Source organism: Zootoca vivipara, chromosome 11 (genome assembly GCF_965207765.1).
Source record: "Zootoca vivipara chromosome 11, rZooViv2.hap1.1, whole genome shotgun sequence".
Lineage (NCBI taxonomy): Eukaryota > Metazoa > Chordata > Lepidosauria > Squamata > Lacertidae > Zootoca > Zootoca vivipara.
In genome coordinates, this window is record NC_142594.1 from 25999237 (window position 1) to 26015318 (window position 16082).

The 16082-nt window shown below is 41.9% G+C and overlaps 1 protein-coding gene across 5 annotated transcripts in view; it reads right to left on the reverse strand.

Annotated features, from left to right (window-relative positions):
* The window catches only part of HDAC9 (histone deacetylase 9), a 450375-nt gene that overhangs the window by 256613 nt on the left and 177680 nt on the right, over positions 1-16082 (reverse strand). The gene's annotated exons all lie outside the window — the stretch shown is intronic.

Sequence of the window (16082 nt, forward strand, 5' to 3'; positions counted from 1 at the left end):
ACAGCCTTCTCTAGATGACATATCGTGTGTGAGTTTCTTGCATGACATCACACACGCACGGTGCTTGTTGCACACGCAATGTCACGTGCACACAACGTGTACTGGGCCTTCCCAATCTTGGGGTCAACCTGGTGCCTCTGGCAGATGGGACCCTTCTGAGATGCATTAAATACAGATGATTGTAGAATTATTTTTATGGGTTGCCGGTCTTGTAAGCAACCTAGGTCTTGAAATACGTCTTTGCAATCTGTATCAGCATCCCCTTGATTTTGTGGTTTTGTTTCTATTAAATTATGTACTGTATTGGCATCAAATTTAAATTAGCCGAAGTGTTTAAGATGTGGTTTAGTTCATATACCAAAACCTAATAAACCTCAAATTCATATTATATTTGAAATGGGGTTGGTTTGTTTTTTACCAGAGTGTGCTACAAATATAATTTACTGTTGAAGGCATTCACCTTGCAGTGCTTTGTACACTTTTAACAGGCTCCTGTATCTATTTTAAAACTCATTGTTTTCTAATCATTTATGAGAAGATCCACATAGCACTTGTCTCCCAGAACTGAGAAATTCACTGAAGAAACTGTGCGGGGTTTCACCTGTTCCTGTCATCGGGAACATATCTCTGGCTGGAGATTTTCCTGCTCCTAGTTTTACATATTTTAGCAAAATGATTAAATGTGCCACATTTCTGGCACTCTTTCCCCAATCCTGTTGAACAGGATTTTATGCTATGGCTGATGTCACACTAAAACAGATCTCTGCCCATTCTGTATATCTTTGCGGCATTTGTCTCTGTCTGGGGTGTTGGTAGTGACCATCTGTCCTCCTTTACAAAGGATCAGGCCTCCTTCTGAAGGGTTGCCTGATTCAAGTCCTGTTTAATGGTAAAGAACCATAAGGGAGAAAAGTGACCTTGAAGTTGCCTATCAACAGTTAGTACCTGAGCAGCAGGCTGAGAAGGTACAAAGGTAAGTAGGAACAGATTGGTGGAGAGAAGAATTAGGTTCTGGCTAGAATGTCCTACTAAGAGCAGATACTGTTTCTAAGCAATATCTGCAGCCATTATGTTGAAACTAAGGAATGGGGTAGAAATCTGATTGAACTCACATTTTAAGGTGAACTTAACCTAATTTGCACCTTCCAAAAGAATATGCAAACCAAACCACAGGCATCCCTAAGTCGGCTAGAATTGTTCCTTATATAGTTTTAGGTCTCATTTTATTGCTGTTTTATATTTAGCTTTAAAGTTTCTTGTTATTTGTTTCTTCTTCTTCTGTATGTCACTACAGTGTGAAAAGCTACATATAAACACAATAAGCCATCAACATCATTGTCAACACCCTTTGATACTTGCGCGTCTCTGGATTTTGCAATGCAGTTCTCCAGCCAAGTAATGCATATAACTAGAGTGAAGTGTGCATATTAGTGAAAATAACATAAAATGCAATATATCGGAGAAAATTGCTCTGGAAAAAATGTGTGTATTGGTAAAAAATGCATATAAAGGTGGCATATAAAGGTATTATGACAACTTTGCACTGAAATGGTGGTGAATTTCCGTGAGGACTTTTTTTGAAATAAGAAATCCTCAAACTGTTGTGGAAGCGTGGGAACCAAATTTAAGATGGGAAAGTGGCTGAATGATCATATTTGCCCACCCCCAGTTGAAACTAGAGGCAGGTGAAGAATGGAAAAGCATCAGAAAGGATCCATATATGAGTCTTCACAGCTGGACCCAGCAGGTTCAAGAGCTGGCTTGGAAAGCTAGGGATACATGCCAGATTTTCCTCCCTGGGATTTGGCCGTTTCCCCTGTGTTTCCTTGCCCCTTTCCTAGAATGTCCTCTTATTTTCATGTCACTTTGCCCAAATTTGAGTTACCTTGAATTAGGACTGTATATAGTTGTGCTTGAGTGGAAGTGAACGGTCTACGCTTTAGTTGTAGTTGAATATTTGTGTCTATTGCTGTAGGGTGCTAGAAATTTAATCTGACTGTTTTGTTTAATGGTATGATTGATTGTTATACGATGGTTGGGAAGAGTTGATTTATATATATTTTTTCCCCAATATGTTATATAACTGATTTTCACTTGCAATATTTTACTATCTGATTTTTAGAGGCTCTTTAGTTTAGTTTTGAATTTCCCTTGTATTTTTGATTGTTATGTCTAGTGTTTATTTTGTTTTATAGAAGGAAGGAATTCCATGGTTGTTGTTTTTTTGCAGCTGTTGTTTATTTAAGATATTTTCATCATTGTTGTAAAGCACTGAAGAGTTTTGATGAAATGTAAGTGGTATATAAGTTATGCAAATAAATAGTTGGACTAGATGATCCTTGTCATCTCTTCCAACTCTACAATTCTATGATTCTATCATATAAAAACAGAAAAATAAATAAAAAAAGTCCCTTTCCTGTTAACTTATTGAGAATTTCTTCTACATTAGGCAGGTGAATAATGTTCTCTTATAATTTTTATTCATAGCTCTTGGATCTACACACATTCTTAATTTCTTATTTCTCAACATGTCTCCCTCTATTTTCAACTCCAAGCCTCACGATAGCAAATTGCTTTCTTTTGATTTGTTATAATTTTGCATTTTGGAACCTGTTTTCTTAATCTTTGCTCTCATTTGTTTCCATCAAGCACTGCAATTCATATGATATGGCATCATTAAATACGGATATAACCCTGAGAGCAAATATGCGGCTATACTCAATAGTCTTTTTTCCTTTTTTTTTAAACAAAAAAAGTCAGTACTTTTTGATAATCTGAAAATGCAACAGTGAGGAAATGTCTTGAAGAAAACAATGACAGCAAGTAATGAATCCATCCATACATTACCTATAATTCTTTTTTGCTGTTTATATTCATGAAGTCTCGCTGTGGTAATTTTCATTCTCTCCTCCATCACTTGTGTGCCAAGGTATGAATGTTGCCATTAAATTATTCATCTCAGCACAAATTCAAGAAAGCTTGTATTTAGAGGAATCTTGTGTTTGCTACTCTTGTAATCTGAATACAATTGCATGCATTTTACGCAGCTCCCAAGTAATTTTTTTTACAATTTTGTATAGGGCTGTCAAAATAGCAGTGCTTGTGTCTGTGTTCATGATTGCTTAGTAGTTCCATATTGAGCTATAAAAAGCTAAGATCAGGTTGCATTAAGTGAAAGTAAGGATGAAACAGGCTTGTAGAAAGCTGAAAGCCTGGTTCTATGATCAGTTGAAGTTGGGCAAAAGAACCAATTCTGGCAACACTAATTAGGACCCGGATCAGTTTTCCAGAAATATCTGCCTGCTTGCCTGCTCCTCCCCTCTTTGAATTCAATTTGATTATATTATTTGTCTAAGAATATGTTGTCTTCATAGATAGTATGCATAATATGCTCTGTAGTTATTTTATAATTTTAATATGTTTTAATGATTTCATTGCACACCATCTTTTTTTAATCAGATGGTGATTTATAAATATAAATAATTTACAACAGCTACAAATATCAAAGAGACATGCCCCTCTTTTCTTTATTGGCAAAAGATGCTCTCCTAAAATTTCCAAATGCTTCTAACAGTGTCTCAGTAATACTACAACAATCCTGCAAATTAGGGTCATATTTACAATATTCATATTACAGATGTGGCGGTGGAGGGTCAGAGATATAGCTTTGCTTAAAAGCAGTGTAGCAAGCTGTTGCTATTAATAATAATATTTACACTATACCATCTGCGTTCTTGGTACTTTGCAGAATGGTAAAGGAAAAAAAGATATTTTTCTTTCCTGTGAAGATTGCAATGAAATTATTGATGGTAGAGGGAGCAACTGAGAGAGGGATCAGAAACTGGAAAGGAAAAACAAAATTTCACTTGGATGATGTGAACATTGGGAACGTTTCAGAGTTTTTCAGAATGGGTGAGACATGGATGCTGAAGAATTCTGTTGGAAATTGAAAACTAAGCAGAAGTTAAATCATAAACCAGCCAAGTAAATATAATCATCATTGATTCACAACATTGACTCTTTTTTGCATAGTTTTGATGTTTCCTGTATAATGAAATGAATGTAAGATGTGCAAATAGTTACGCATCTTATGTTAAATAGTGGGCAGCCAGATGAGTTATGTAGCATTTGGCGGAAACCGAACGGCAGCAGAACAGAAATGCCATTAGTTGCGATGGGTACAAGTTGGAATGTAAATCATCACCACCTTACATCTGTGGTGAGACATAATACGTCACAGAATTATTTTTTTATATTTGTGGAAATTTTAAAATACCATTCAGGTACTGAAGGAGCATGTAAGTGTGGTAGCGGAAAGTGCTGGCACACAGCTGCCCTCCTGACACTGGAGCTGCTGCTGGTTACCATGGATGGGAAAAGGGCTGTCGTTGGGCACGGCAATGATGAGGTTGGAGCTGCACAGAAGCACTACTGGAACCAATCCATCACATTGTGCCACACTGTGTCCTCCCCCTCCTTCCCTCTCACCCACTCACTCCCAACCAGGTAAACTGCAGTGGTACCAGAGATGAGGGGGCAGTTCTAACCCATCCCACTGGCCACTGCAACGTAAGTTAAAATACAGCTCAAACTCTCTCTCTCCCACCCAACAGTTTGTGCATCGAAATATGTATTCCAAAATATGTATTTTGATAGGGGTTTTGTTTTGTTTTATAATGTTTACTGTGGGAAAAGGAAAACATTCATCCATTCCTAAATAATGTCATCAATAGACTGTGGGTAAGAGAGAAGTTAAAGCAATGGGATGAATACAATACTACGTACAGTGCTTTTTTTCCCTTAAAAAATGTTTAGGGGTACTCTCATTTTCCTACTTACAGTCATACCTCGGGTTACGATCATTGCAGGTTGCGCATTTTCGGGTTACAGACGCGCCGAACCCAGAAGTGCCGGAACAGATAACTTCCGGGTTTCAGCGCTCGCGCATGCGCAGGAGCACTAAATTGCGCTTTGTGCATGCGCAGAAGTGCCGAATCGCGTCACGTGCATGCCCAGGTGCGGCGCTGCGGATTGCAAACATACCTCCTGCACGGATCACGTTCGCAAACTGTGGTTCCACTGTATATTGAAATACTGGCCCTCAATGACGCCAAACTTCACAAAATGTTTAGGGGTATGCTTACCCTTGCGTCCCCCCCAGAAAAAAAGTAGTGATTACGTACTTAGTTTCTACTGGGAATGGCATCTATGATGAAAAGCCAAATACAAGGGAAAAGGTGTGCCCTCTGCCCCAGAAAGGCCTACCAGGTGCCTAGAGTAACGTATTTTGGTGTTAAGCGAAGACCTTTTTGTTCACTCAGGCCTTTTAACAGCTTAAAGCCAACATTCATTATCGTTTTAGTGTCTACTCTCGGCAGTATTTGAGCTCTGTATTGTTATTATTTTTAAAAACAACAACATATCACTTGGTTGGCTAATCTATTTTGGGTCTAAGGACCCCTTTATAAACATTTGAAATAAGCAAATAAATCCAATTACAGCCACTGCTATTTTTCTAGAAAAAGAGGTGCCAGAACTCACTGTGAACATCTCCCTTGTTCTCTTAGAATGGCAATGGCGCCCACCTGAGAGGTGCCGGAACTGAGTTCCGGCTGAAATAAAGCCCTGGTTACAATGTACACCTACGGCAGCAAGACGTTTTTATTTATTTCTTAGTTTAAGGCAGCTGAATATTGCTTAATTATTTGCCTTTCTAGACGGAGCACATAAAAAGCAATCGATAGAAAAATGGGACAAGAACAAAAAAAAACAGAAAAAAATAATAAGTGTAAAACCAAACACTGCATTAAATGCTAACTTTTTGCTCTTGCAGTTAGTGAATTTTCACTAGAAAGGTCTATGCTATGAATTGGGAGGGGGGGAGCTGTGTGTATGTGCCATTGCTTAGGCTGGATGCAGAAGTCAACCAAGGTGTCCCCTAAAAATAGGCAATGGACATATCCTAGTCATCAACGTTAGCCAGGATAATGTGTTCTTTCTGACAGCATATTTCAATTTGGTCTTCTTCTTCTACCCAAACAAGAGTTGAACAGCTGGTATATTTCAGTACGCATTGTTTTTTATTTTGTGGTGTGGTTGCTTGTTTTTATTTTATTTTATGTTCTGTAGCCCGCCCTGCTATCAGTGTTGAAAAAGGGTGGGTGATAAAAAAAACATTAATGCATCCCAGCATATAAAGCTGGGACCAGTTTACCTGCGAGACTGCCTTACCCAGTATGTGCCCACTTGGCTGCCTCAGCAGAATGGGCGCTCTTATGCATACCACATAATACCTGGCACCGCATCTGTAAGAACTCAATAGCTTAGTGTGACACTTTGGAACTCCTTGCCTATTGATATCAGGCAGCAGCCTTCACTGTATTCCTTTCAGTGTCTGCTGAAGACATTCTTATTTAGACGAGCCTACCTGGATGTTTAGAAAGTTTGCAGGGGTTTTAATTTGTTTTAGTCTCTGTTTTTTTGCAGTCTTACCCTCCTGTATGTTTTAAATTATGAATATAAATTTTAAAGTGATCATTTTATTATTTTACCGTTCTTGTAAATCTCTTTGAGGTTTGTTTGTTTTCCTACAGTCAGGTGGTATATAAATAAAAAAGAAAATATGCAGATAGATTGACGAAGCAGGCAACTGCTTTAACATATGTGTTTCTTATACTATGAAATCACTTTTAGAGGCTTCATAGGAATATATATATATATATAAAGGTAAAGGGGCCCCTGACCATCAGGCCCAGTCGTGTCTGATATATATATATATGAGAGAGAGAGAGAGAGAGATGCTTACAAGTCCCTACACATTGTCATCATCAGCCAGGATAATGTGTTCTTTCTGACAAGGCTTTTCAATTTGGTCTTCTTCCTCTGCCCAAGCAGGAGTGAGCTATACCCCCGGGCATCTCATTTTACTCTAAAGCAGTGGGGATAAAAGGGTTGTCACATCTGCAACCAACACACGTTTTGGAACAATATCGCTGTCCCCTCAAGAAGCAGTTATCTTTGCGCTGCTCTGGCAGCAGGAAGGAATCTGTGGTTTTTCTTGACTGTTACTCTTCTCTATTTAAACCACTAGAAATAACTCAAAAAAATGACAGAATGCTCCCTCTATAAATAATCATTCCGGTGTAGAGTTATATTAGGAGGTAACTCAGATGGTATGATAACGCCTAACCAACTAATCTTAGACCTGTAATGCCATAAGATATAAATAAACGAAGCTAAGAATAACTGACCCAGAGGAGTCAGGCTGTTCTAGAGGACTGTGCTTTAGATCAGCATCCAGTATAGAATAATTCCTGTCAACTTATTTCATCAGGGCGTCTCTCCCTCCCTCCCTCTGTTTTCCTTTAAAGAAAACAATGTGAGCATGTAAAGACATGGAGAAAAAAAATCCAGATAATAAATGCAACTATCCCTGACCAGTTTATTTGAGGCGTTTTATCATGAGGGACCAGCCAAGCAGTTGAAGAACATGCAGTGTAACTGCATAACAAACACTTTCTATAATTTGGTACATCGCTTCAATGGTATTTGTACAGTAATAAAAATCAATGTGTGTGCATTCGTATCCATAACACGGACAGGTACTCAATACCCATTTATAGTAAGCAAGCGTTTTCCCTCATTCCCCCTTAACGTGATACGAAACAGAAGATAAGGGAGGTCTAATGGATTGCAGATTACGTTCAAAGGATAGGAGTAATGCTCAGGAATAGCATTTCCTTACTTTGCTTTTCCACACATCAATCCTACTGTTTTTACTGCAGTGGTACCTTGGTTCTTAAAAGGGACGCGGGTGGCACTGTGGGTTAAACTACAGAGCCTAGGGCTTGCCGATCAGAAGATCAGCGGTTCGAATCCCTGTGACGGGGTGAGCTCCCATTGCTCAATCCCAGCTTCTGCCAACCTAGCAATTCGAAAGCACGCCAAAGTGCAAGTAGATAAATAAGTACCGCTCTGGCGGGAAGGTAAATGGTGTTTCCGTGTGCTGCTCTGGTTTGCCAGAAGTGGCTTTGTCATGACCTGGAAGCTGTACGCCGGCTCCCTCGGCCAATAACACGAGATGAGCACCGCAACCCCAGAGTTGGTCACGACTGGACCTAATGGTCAGGGGTACCTTTACCTTTATCTTGGTTCTCAAACTTAATCTGTTCCAGAGGTCTGTTCCAAAACCAAAGCATTCCAAAACCAAGGCGTGCTTCCCCATAGAAAGTAAGGCAAAGCGGATGAATCCATTCCAGACTTTTAAAAACAACCCCTAAAACAGCAATTTAACATGAATTTTACTATTGAGCCATAAAATGAAAGCAGTTCTGTACTATAAAATAAATAAAACAGTATTGTAGATGATAAAAATTAAAATTATTATTGTTTCCTTACCTGCACTGATGATAGTCATTGTTTATCCATTTCTGCAGTCACACAAACAATCAGTAGCTGAACTGGGTTCCACACAGTCACAAACACAAATTAACCAAAAAAGCCTCACAAAGAAAAACGCAAAATAAATAGCAAAAAGCAAAAGCACCAAACTTAATCTGTTCCGGAAGTCCGTTTGCGTTCCGAAATGTTCGAAAACAAAGGTGCAGCTTCTGATTGGTGCAGGCGCCCCGGAAACAATACCCGACAACCACATCGGATGTTTGGCTTCTGAAAAACGTTTGAAAACTGGAACACTTACTTCTGGGTTTTCTGCGTTTGAGAACCAAGGTGTTTGAGTACCAAGGCGTTTGAGAACCAAGGTACCACTGTATTCCCATTTTACAGGCAAGGGAAGCAAAACAGCATTCCTTCGCCTTGCTATAGGCCCCTCAGCCCCACTTATGCTTGTGAACTGAAGTGCACAGCACTGCTGCTTAATATGCTGAGAGGTAGCATCCTGCTTAAAGTGTACATACCTGAGGAATCCAGGCTTCTTGGGGCCTAACTACAGATTTGAACGAAGCTCCATGTTTGGAATTCCCAATGTAATTTTCTTCTTTGAAAAGCAAGGGCTGCAGATTTCCCTCCACACCAGTTCCATCACTTAAATATCACCAATGGTTGGGGGAGCAGGGAGTTCTTTGAAGTAAAAAAAACATACAGAAAGGGGGTTTTTCTTTGGGGGGGGGTTTGATATTCTCCCCCCCCCAATGGCTCATCACAGGTCCAGAACATGATTTGGCCCTCAACTAAAACCCAATCACCTGTAGCAGGGATGGGAATGTTGCTGGACCAAACTTCCCATCACCCATGCCCGTGGGCCATGTTTGCTGGGGTGAAGGGATACAAACCACAAGTGGAGGAGCATAGGTTCTCCAGCCTGTGATCTATGCAGCAGTCTACAGGAAGCACATATGCTATGGCAATCAAAGCACATCATTTTGCCAAGGTTTCTTCTTTTCTGTTTCATTTGGGCTTTTTCTTGCTGGGAGTGGCGGTGTGGGAGGGTGAGGGGAAGGGAGAAAATGAATCAGAAAGGGGCTAGTGAATCCGTAAAGCCGGTGGCCACATGGTCCCAGGTAGGCTGAGCAAGATGAGTTGCTGCAGGGCAAAGTGGTTGGAAGGGAAGAACTCTGCGTGAACTCTCCTCTAGAGCTTGCCATATCAAGTTGCCATCAAGTCAGTTTATCCTAGGCTGGAGCCCAGATAACAAAAAAAGCTCAGCTCCTCGACATAAAATTCAAAAAGATAAGTCACAAAACCAAGCATATTCCTGTGGAAGCACTATGGGAGAAAGTAGTTATCTGCTATCAACCCTCTGCCTTAACACATCTTCCACCACCTCCCCCCACCCCCCGTTCCATTAATAGACAGATGACTCTCCCCAATGAGAGGCCTTGTGATATATGTCTAGCAAGCTATAGCAGTGAACAAATGATCGCATCCTGTTTGGGACAGTGCCGTCGGAAGCCGCTCAGGCACCCGGAGCGGCAAACATGATGCGCCCCCGGGGGGGGGGGGATAAAATGTTAATAACAAACTTTTCTTGAAATTTTCCTTTATTTCAATATGAGTTTTCCTGTTAATAGTGTTAACAATAAAAGAGTTGGTATTCAGTTCACTCCCAGTGTTTTGTATCAGCAACATTTTCTACCATTTTAGAAACTGAGAAAAGAGAGGACACATGATGCTCATTCATAAATACTGCTGCTTAGCTTCAATGGGGATAGTTTCAATGGCACATGCCTGGAAATATCTATGATGGGAGCATGTGCATTCGGGACTTTCTCCGAATGGCTTGGGTTGAAAAACAACAACTCCAGATTGTCTCAGAAGTGGTCTCTGTGTGTAGCCTTGCATAATGCACCATGTTTAGAAGTATATCCTATAGGGGATTAATGGCCCTCGGTTATGGCATCCTCACCGGGAAGGGGGGGGGCTAACCTGGAAGACAAAAAGACATGCAATCTGAGAACTATTTCATCTTCTTGGATATTCTGTGCAAAGTGAAAAGGGTAGCACTATTAGGGCGGTGGGCCCCTTGCTAGTCTTTGCCAACCTCTGGAACCAGCCCTGATGTTCAATGTATGTGCAGTTTTGAGACCCAAGGAATAAAGCTGAATAAAGGATAGGCACACAGCAGTTTACCAACCTGTTGAAAAAGAGGCTGGAATAATACCTTGGCACAATGAAATGTGAGCAAGAGAACAAATAAGTACTTAACTTGCAAACAGCAGAAGCAAAACAGCATTTCTGGGTGTCTATATGCAGCAATACCAGGCAAAAATTGCCACAGCAGAATAGCGACAGGAATAATACCGTACCTCACTAAGAAACACAAAACTGTGCATCCGAAAACCAGGTGGGTGGCTTTCTCATGAGCCTGGGCAAATTTGAAAGGTGTCTTCTATTTGGTCAAATGGAATGAAGACAATTGCAGAGGAGGACATATTTTTATTAGCTTGGCTCCTCCACTGAGCTATTTGCTTTTCTGCAGTGTGGTGCCCTGCGGTTGGATTGCTAAATCAGTCTGGTCCAGTAGCGCAGCTAGGGCTGGCCCTCAGGTCTCCACTCCAGATCCTTCACCACTGCTCCTCAAGACCATCAGAAGACAGGGGCAATGGCAAACAAACATGGTGTCGGCATGCCAGTCACTAGCCCCACCCTATGAACTGACACTGATTGCCACAGCATCCTCGGTTTATTACTTTTCTAAGTGCTTTATCATCAGGGGGCAATGGCCAGCCAGGCAAATACATGGCTACATATATTTTATTATTTTAAAAAACATATCATCCTTTTCTACAACAAAATAGGTCTTCTTCCCAGCTAGATGTGCTTAGCAGCCAAGGCAGAAGAAAAACAACAACATTTTACTCTTATGCTCCACAAGTGGTGCTATGACTGAAGCGAGTTCAAAATGCAAAACTGCATATGCTCAGAGACTTTCTTTTCTGCCTCTTTTAATTAGGGTTAGCCAAATGCTTTTGTTCTGACATATCAGGAAGGTAAGAATGGCTGTAAAGGCATGGAATGGCAGTGTGCATGGGGGAGATAAATGCTAATTGAGTGCTTTGCAACTGAAGAAAGAAGGCCATTAAGTTCAGCATCTAAAATTACCTAGGTGCACTACTGATCTGGTGACCCAACCATCTGCACATACTCTGGTCTCCCTCCAACTCTTTTGCGATTTGTTTGAACAATGTCTCAGAACAGCCCACCTCACAGGGTTGTTGTGATGATAACACCTTGAGCTCCTTGGGGTATCAATGCAGTAAATAAACACATATCAGCCATGGATGCCAACTTCATCTTCCTATAGTGCTGCAAGCCACCGCACCCTTTTCTCTGCTGTTTGGTCTTGCTAACTTACATTAAGTTATGCACTGATGCAACAGTCCTGAGCCTAGCTATCTATACTTAGATCCCACACGTTCATGTGAGTGACAGAGAGAGCGAAGGGAGAACTGGGAGCAGCTTTTTGCAATAAACATTTTAAAAAAGAAACTAGTATCTCTCTCTATCTTTTACAACATGATGGAAATTCATTTTCTGATCCTTGAACTAGCGGGTGTTGGAAACTGTCACTCTCTATCTTTTTTTCTTTTCTTCCTGGAGAACTTTACCACCTGATTTTTTTATTTTAAAAAAAACAAAATAATAACGGTCATGTCATTATTATCCCACAGTAACATGCAGGTGCCTTTACTTAGCACCCTTCTAGAATGTCTTATTCATAACCTGATTTCTGATCTCCAGTTCAGCCCATTCATAATAGACGCTGCAGACAGAGAAGGAGGCAAATGGAGGAAGCAGTAATTAAGGGAATTCTAGAACTGCTGCTTCAAATGACAGCAATATTTCACGAGCCTCGTAGCCTCAGAAACTCCTGTGACAGTTTAGTTTGTGAATGTGTATCCAGTGCCAACCCATTCCATTTTATTTTTTAAGATTGAGTCGTCTGAGCTGAGGAATGCTTGTACAATTTATTTAAGGCTTTGTGACTGAAACAGAACCCATTTAGTATGTGCTTCATTCGTGCAAATTCCTAATTGTTTTTCATGGCTGGTGGGTAGGTGGTGTAAATGGGACATGTTGCGTTTTCTGGCTAAAGGAACTGTTTATCCATCACAATTAATGCACGTGAGAGAACCTTCCTTATGCAATTGGAACACTGGTCCATCTACCTCAGGACTGTCTACACTGAATAGCAGCTCGCCAGGGTTTCAGGGCTTTCCCCAGCCATACCTAGAGAGGGCAGAGATGGAACCTGGGGCTTTTTACCTGCAAATCATACGCACCACCACTGTGCTGTATCATGACAAACCACAGGGCAATGTAAGCAATTATATCGTCCAACAAAGAGTGCAATGCACAGCCGTGAAGTTATTTATGTGAAAGAGAAAACCAGCTCATTTCTTTGAACGCACACCCATACAGAAGCAAGGCTCAACAATTTCAATGGAACTTAGTTTCGAACCAAGTGCGGTTATAATCATCGCGTAAGGTAAACAAAATGAAACAAATAAACCCTAGCATTTGATGGTTGGTGGATTCACCATCAAAGCTGCCAACTTTTCACTGGCCTGGTTTCGATGACTTAAGTTTTAAAGCAGCCTGGCAGGCAGGAAGTCACCATGGAGATAAGGTGAGAGGAACCGCTGTGGGGCGCGGATATTGTTATCCAGAGACTCACACAATCAGGGTCAGGGAAAAAGGATTCGCTCCAATGCTTTCTCGTCCAGGTATCCAAACTGTACATCGTGAACATAAAGGAGCATGTGGAATTTTAAGTCTGTGTTACATGAAAAAATCCATTAGATTGCTCACAACATTTATTTATTTTAAAAAGCGGGATCTAATGGCTGGCACCTGTGGTCAAAAAAGCACAGGCAATATGCCAAGTCCCTTGAAATTCCTTGTGACCAGATAGGATGCACATACCCAATCCATGAGCTCTACACTGAGCAGACTGGAGCCCTCAGCGCCATGTCTGCCTGGGTCTCTTCCAGGACAGACAGGGAAAGCAGAAAGCATGTGGTTACCCAGAAACAGCAGGCAAGCATTTTGGCAGTTGCCAGGCAACCATCTCTACATGCTTTCTCCTGCCATGACCTCCCCCAGATGAGGGCTGAAGGTTCTTGATCAGCTGTGTAAGCAGAATTGATAGCAGCGGCCAATAGTAAGAATGCCCTGGGACCTACTCTAGGTTCATGCTCTTCTTGTCGGTGGCCTTGTTTTCACGCCACTGCTTCCTTAGTGCCTCCTTGCTGTTTGGTCCTCTTTACTTCACCAGATCTACCTTCGCGAAATCCCTGCTGCGCCAGCTCCACCACTGCTTGCCCACCAGGACCTCTCTTTCTTAGGCCCTCCTGGTCTGTTGACTTGTTTCCCCTTCAGGGAACGCAAGAAGTTGCCTGGTCTATCTAGTGTCGACACTGACTGGCAGCAGCTCTTTAGGGGTTTTAGTCTAGCTCTACCTGGAGATGCCAGGGACTGAACCAGTTGTTCTACCACAGAGCTATGGCCCCTCCTAACTCTCCTTTCCCCGCCAAGTGACATAAGTCCTCTTTTAAAAAAGCACTATTCAAGTGGACACAAAGGACTTGAGGATAGCTCAGTCAGTAGAGCATGAGACTCTTAATCTCAGGGTTGTGGGTTTGAGCCCCACGTTGGGTGAAATCTTTCTGCATTGCAGATGGTTGGACTAGGTGACTGTCAAGATCCCTTCAAACTCTACAATCCGACGATTCTATGATTCTAACCCCACAATGGACACACCCTTATTATTGCAAGAGGGAGAGAAGCCTGGCTATAAAGACCTAGAAACTTTATTATCCTGTCAAGCCATTCCAACAGATGACATTACGTAGAAGAGCACTGGTCAAACATTTAGGGATCATGCAACTTTAACTGTTGTACAGAAGAGATTATTTTGGCAGATGCTGATTCTTGTGTCAAAGGCCTGCAGGAGTTTGAAAAGCTACACCTGCCCAAAGTCCGTTTTCCATATATCTGTTTGGTATAGGAGCCCAACAATGTAATCCTAATCATGTCTGCTCAGGAGCAAGTTCCACAGTGTTCAGTGGCACTTACTCTCAGGTAAGTGGGTATACAGAGGCTCCAGCTTGTGAGGGCAATGGGGGGGGGGAACGGACGTGCCATCCACAATGTCGGGAGAAGCCAGAGGTAGAGCCAAACCGAGCAGCTGCACAGCTTCAATGGCTTCTACTCCGTCTCTGCCTCCTCCTGGCATTGCCACCGGTGGGAGGCTTCTTCAACACTCCTTCCCCTCCGTGGCAGGAGCAGGAGGAGCCCCAAAGACTGGGGCCCCAAGGAGCTGGCACCCCGGTGAGTATAGGAGTGCAGTCTTTGTGTTGAAACTTTGCTCATCCGTAAGGGAGAACTCTGTCCAACTTTCCTCACTTTTCTTAGCCTATGATAAACCAAGACACACCAACAAGTCCATAAGTCCCGCATAAATGCCCATGTACCCAATTTAGTTTTCGAAATGCCAACTCACCCCATCCCCAATTAAATATAGAAACATTGCTCCCTATACTGTCAGCGCACTGGCACATCTAGCTCAGTACTGTTTACACTGACAGGCAGTAGCTATTCCTGGTTCCAGGCAGGAGTCTTCCCCAGCCCTACCCAGAGAGGTCAGGGATTGAACCCGGGACTCCCTGCATGCAAAGCAGGCACTCTACCACAGGGCAATGACAGGCACCCCCCCCTCTTTTTGCTATGAATTACTATCCGCACAACAATTCTCACCACAGCCTTTGAAGAGGAGATGGGCAGCTAAGCACCCAGAGAACCTGAACCCTCAGCAATCCAGGTGCGCCTTTAAATCTACATCACACATAGCAACAATTGTGGGGCCAATGGAGGGCATGCACTGCATTGTGCTCACCTTCACATGGGGAAAGGTCCTGGTGCTTCAACAGAAGCCCAACAGGCAATGGGGATGCATTGATGGATAAAGCTTCAGCTGCTGCTGGTTTCTACCTGCTATGCATTAGCTAAAGGTACAGAAAATGGTACTTTAAAAATGCACATGGCACAAACCATGATTTGAACCTACAAAAACAAGGTGGGAGTAATTAGGAAATAAAAGTGTAGGCTTTTCAGGGTTCTCACTACAGCATGCTTCCTGCAGTTCTTGTTCAAACTGCCCAACTGACCATAACCATGAGATTCCATCGCCATGCTTAGTTTTACTTATAAAACAGGAAGGGCAACAGATTATCACATAGCCTATATATCATAAAATCCCATAGAGATCAACAGGTGCCCTGGGAGTATGGACATCGTAATGGGCAGGCTGTCAACCAAACATTTGCTTCCTCTCCATTAATTATGGTTGCAGCCACTTGAAGGCTTGAATAAGATTATGCAACTGATCAGACATTTCAGATGAGCAAGCCTTACACAATGTAAAATGAATGAAAGGAAAAAACTGGAGTTATGGCATGGAAACGAAAAACTTCATTGTGATTTAAGAATCAGCACTGTACCACTGTAGCACCGCACAGTGCCAAGCAAGTACTGTATTCGGGAGCATTTATGTATTTCTCAGTTTATTAAAATGTGTGTCCAAAAGCAATAATACATGTGATTTTTCCTATGGCCTCATCAAG